We start from the raw sequence: 5,666 nt of genomic DNA, 5'->3' as shown, positions 1-5,666 counted from the left end.
CCTTCATTCTAATTCTAATATCTAAATTGGTCATTATTTGGAATAAACATTGCTTATAATATTAAGTTTAGATATCAACATTTGTATAATACTTGATTAAGCTTGAACATAAGAATTAATTATTTGAACTTATTTTGTTAAATATATAATTTTACAATTTCTAATTATGTAAATCACACACTTACGTAGCTAACGCCAGCAGCAGATCGACGAGTAGGCGGCATGGGCGTGTTCCGGCGACCTTCTAACGTGGCAGACCTCCCCTCCGACGAGCTCAGGCGTAGCAGGTGGTGGTTCGGCGGCTGAGCAGTGACGAGCAGAGGAAGAAACGGGTTTGGCCTCAACTAAAATGACGCTTATGCACTCAAAATAACGGTAGATAGACGGCAATTGTAACGGAGGACCACATTGAGTTTGATTTTAAAAGTAAGAGGACTAAATTAGGTACTTTTAATACTTTGAGACTAATAATTTGAGAAGTAAAATGGATATTTAACTCTATAAATGATAAGCACATTCTAATAATTATACTTGAAATCTTCACTTCATCATGCAATAAAAATCCATGATAAAATGGGTTTATGTTTCCTGTCTAGAAGTGTGGTTGAGAATTTGAATATTAATAATTGATTGTAAATAAAAAATGATCCATAATTAATTAAAAAAGATTGGTTAGATCATTGCATTTTAATTAAAATGAAATGAAAATTAAAAATTTGAGAAAAATATTTCAATAATAATATTCTATTAGGGATGACAATATGCCCCGTCCCCGTTGGGGATCCCCGGCCCCGTAGGGGATGGGGACGGGGACGGGGAAAATTTTCGAGGATTGGAGATGGGGATGGGGAATTTTTGAAATTCCCCGGCGGGGACGGGGACGGGGACGGGGATACCCCTCCCCGCCTCGCCCCGTCCCCGTCCCCGAATAATTATTATAACTAAAATTAATAAATAAATAAATAATATATATATATATATATATATATATATATATATATATATATATATTACATAATGCTACGGTACACAGTACATTGCTAATACTATTTATTTTAGTTATAATAGTATATATATATTACTTAATGCTAGTATGCTACTGTAGTTATAATAGTATATATAGATTACTTAATGCTACTGTATACAGTAGCATATATATATATATATATATATATATATATATATATATATATATATATATATATATTACATAATGCTACGGTACACAGTACATTGCTAATACTATTTATTTTAGTTATAATAGTATATATATATTACTTAATGCTAGTATGCTACTGTAGTTATAATAGTATATATAGATTACTTAATGCTACTGTATACAGTAGCATATATATATATATATATATATATATATATATATATATATATATATATATATATATATATATATATATATATATATTACATAATGCTACGGTACACAGTACATTGCTAATACTATTTATTTTAGTTATAATAGTATATATATATATTACTTAATGCTAGTATGCTACTGTAGTTATAATAGTATATATAGATTACTTAATGCTACTGTATACAGTAACATTGCTACTGTGTACCGTAGCATTATGTAATATATATATATATATATATATATATATATATATATATATATATATATATATATATATATATATATATAAAAGTTTAAATTAAGATTTAAGTTTTTATTTTTTAAAATTAAAAATTACAAAAATTTTAGATTTTGACTAAGAGTTGATCGGGGATGGGGAATCCCCGTCCCCGCCAAATACCCCGCGGGGCGGGGATGGGGACTATTTTTAATTCCCCGCTGGGGATGGGGACGGGGACGGGGACGGGGTCGGGGTTTCGGGGACGGGGTCGGGGAGTATACTCCCCGCCCCCGCCCCGCCCCGTTGCCATCCCTATATTCTATATTATCAATAGTAAATGTAAATTTTAAACAATAGTAAAGGTAAATTAAAAATTGAACGGAAATATTTCAATAATAATATCTACATCATCAATTAAAAATGGAACGAAAATTAGGTAAAAATGTCATTGCATTTGATATTTTAATTGACTGAAAATAAAAAAAAGAATAATTGACTGAAAATGAATATGATATTACTAATTGACTGAAAATATAAAAGGATAACTAATTGAGTGATATTATACTATTATATATTTTCATCAAAGTAACCCGTCCTTATGGATTGAAGGTGTTTGCTCTAGACGAAGATGAACAAGATTGTGTTGTCACTACCAGTGTCGTCTACATAGAGATTTCAATAATGTGTAAATATAATTGGTGATATTAAATTTTTTTTTTAATGAAAAAATTAGTATATATCTAGACAAAAAAAATATATCTTCCATACAAATGAATAAGAATAGCAATTCATTTCTATAATTGAGTTGTCCTAGAACGAGCACATTTGCCTAATTTATGAAAATACTAAACAATGATAAATAAAATATTCAAAGTTATAGCACCATATGCGTACATCTAGACGTTAGCTATTAATTTGAGCAATTATTTACACAAATTCAAGCAATGATAACATTAAAATATATAAACGATCCAAACAATATTTGTAATTGCACTATATAATATTTGATGTTCTAATTTAAATAATTATATATCGATTCATATATTCTTAATATATTACAACAAATTTATTCCATGTATCGCACGGGTGCAAATACTACTGTATGATAAAGAATTTATGGACGGCAATCTACGGTGATTATAAAATATGAAGAATTTTTTTTTTTTTTTTGGTTTGGTGATAGAAATATGGTCAAGTAAATGATTTTTCACCCTCGTGTATACTTTATGTAAATGTTATGTACTATAGACCTCCTTAAGGTAATTCTCATTGTGTCTTCCTTTGTAGGATTATTGATCCCATTTGTTCATAGATGTTTTTTTTTTTTTCTAAAATAACCGTGATTTTTTTATAAGATAGTATTTATTTTATATTTTCTTAATCATTTTCAATTCAAAGAATTTAAGTCCCATTATCGACCAGGATTATGTGGTCCAATGGTACCTGGGTTGGACTTTCATTTGGAAGGTTGTGAGTTCAAATCTCAGTAGAGGTGTTATTAGCTTTTTGTGTTTCAGTAGGTTGAGAAAGTATATGAACAGTCCCATCATCGAGTATTTAAATATAGGACCACCAACTTGGAATGGTGATCTAGATGCAATCACATTACATAGTCGTTGGTCGGGGTGACATAATTTGGTATATACAATATATATATGAGTTAATACACAAAATGGTCATCGACTATAGTGATTTTTATTAATTTCGTCCTAAACGACTTTGGTAACCTAATGTAATCTCTGACTTTTGTATTTTTTTCTCAATTTAATCATCCGTTTGTTATTCCGTTAAATTGATGTTAAACAAATAGACAATTCAGTAATCTCAATATTGACATCTCTTTACTCTCAACCCTACAAAGCGTGAAATCCCTCTTTCTTTTACAAATTACTCCCATACCTGCGAATCAAATTTTATATTCGTAGATTTGGGAGTTATTCATAAAAGAAAAGAGAAATTTCGCACTTGACAGATCTAGGAGTTCAATTTGTAAAATGCACCACACCATGGTGCATTTATAAACACGTGGTGATAAATTTGTGCATACATAATAGTGCAAATCCTCACAACCACACAGAAAGCGGTAGACGTAGCCGTATATGAACCAACATCTACCTTTACATTGTACCTGGAAATAAATAAAAAGTCCATGAATGCATGAAGCTCTTCATTTGTTTATTTTCTCCGTGTTAAAATAGTAGGATTTGAACCCCCTACCTCTCCTAAGGTTAAAGGCATGACTTGCCAAAATCTATCTCATTTTTTATTTACATTTATCTGTATTCTTGTACTTATATTTAAACATGTACTATATATACACATATATTTACAAGGGTTATATATAGGGTGAGAGTAGAAGAAGGGACAGCTGTCCCCCAATGCCCCACGGTAGATCCACCCATGTCCCTGAGCCCTATCGCCATCTGCTGAACAGCCTGCAGCTAGCATACATGTATGTGATCAATTGTATATACTTCGTACATAATAATTTAAACAATGTATGGCTTATGACAGTAAGAATGTTTACCGGTATAATATTTACTAGTACAAATATACAACGAACAGAGAGTAAACAACAATTCGTATTATTAATAGTTTAAGTTTCTGCTCAACTGGTCACAGAGGTGAAACTTTGGAAGAATGATCGGGGATTGAGTCTCACCAGTGGCAGTGTGGAAGCAACTTCTCAAAGTGACAAGTCTAGCCTCTGTGGTTCATGTTCAGTTGGGTTACCATAATTTACATCCTCCTAAATGTTCTGTCGGATCGGAGGGAGGAAGGTTATACCCTTCATTTTATCATACATTATGCTATTTTTTATTTTTTTTTGAATGCTGATACATTATGCTATAAATATTGTACTATGATGGGGAATATACCCCGGGTACAGACTCCCTGTACGCTCCGTGCTCTCGTTTGGGTCGAGGTCAAACGGTTCGGGTCCCGGTCCACGGGTCAAGGTCAAACCTGCCTACGCTTGACCCTATAAAAGGGCTTCTTGCCCTCTAAGTGAAAGGATCTTTTGGCCTCTCCTTCTTCTCCACGAGCTCTCTCACTCTAGCTAAACACTCTCTCCTCTCTCTACACAAGAGTAAATTATGAATAAAAGAGTTATTTGAGCTACTTCTTGTCTACTCTACATTGTTCATACATACAATATAATTTGTATATACGGTATACTCTTTACGTACATCGGGTAATTAACCATATACTCTTTACGTACCTCGGATAATTAACCGCATCAAATGGCGCCGTCTGTGGGGACCCGAACAACAAGCCGTGTTCCTGCAATTCATTGTGTTTTTTCTTGTTTTCTGCCTGATCTGCAGTCTACTGAGAAAGGTCTTTTGGGAGAGAGCATTTACTTTTAGGACCAAATCCTAGCAAGAGAAGAGGCATGCAGAATGGTGACAGCCAACATGCACCACCGCCCGCCATCGTCGCCGGATCTACCTGTTGATGGCGCTGCTGCATGTTGATGAGCGAGAGGGAGCGAACACCAGAGGTCGCCGGATCTCCTTGTTTCTGCCGATCGTTCAGCGCTGCTGTTGCTGGTTAGTCGGAGCTACACCAGAGGTCGCCGCCATCACCGAACCGGTCGCCAGGTTCATGTAAGTTTTTCACGTTAAATCTGCCGATTCGCAGCCCTTTTCTGCTACTATGTTACTCCGGTAGTTTAATTTCTCCGCGGGGAGGCCGGAGGCAGAGCTGAGTTCGGTATCGGCGACGCCGCGGGTAGTTTCTCCTGTTTCACCGCACAGCACGGTGATGTTCTCCACCAGCCAGTACAAAAATTAGCCAGCAGTTGCAGCCCCGTTCGAACAGCTCATCTCCGCTGCATCACCGCCAGAAGATCTTTTCCTCCACAGTCCATTGCATGCATGGGAAATCGGCATCTTTCTTGAAATATTGAGAGGAAGGTCCTCAGAATCGACAATTCCTTTCACGAAGCACAAGTACTCTGGAATCAACTCTTCACAGTTGTCCATGGTAAACACATTTACGAAGATGCAATTTGATGTTGTTTGACTTCTTCTTTGTGCCCGGCCGTAGCCTCCTGGGGTGCTCTGT

The sequence above is a fragment of the Ipomoea nil genome, unplaced genomic scaffold, assembly GCF_001879475.1.
Source record: "Ipomoea nil cultivar Tokyo-kokei standard unplaced genomic scaffold, Asagao_1.1 scaffold1509, whole genome shotgun sequence".
NCBI classification, from domain to species: Eukaryota; Viridiplantae; Streptophyta; class Magnoliopsida; order Solanales; family Convolvulaceae; genus Ipomoea; species Ipomoea nil.
This window is presented reverse-complemented; position numbering follows the sequence as displayed.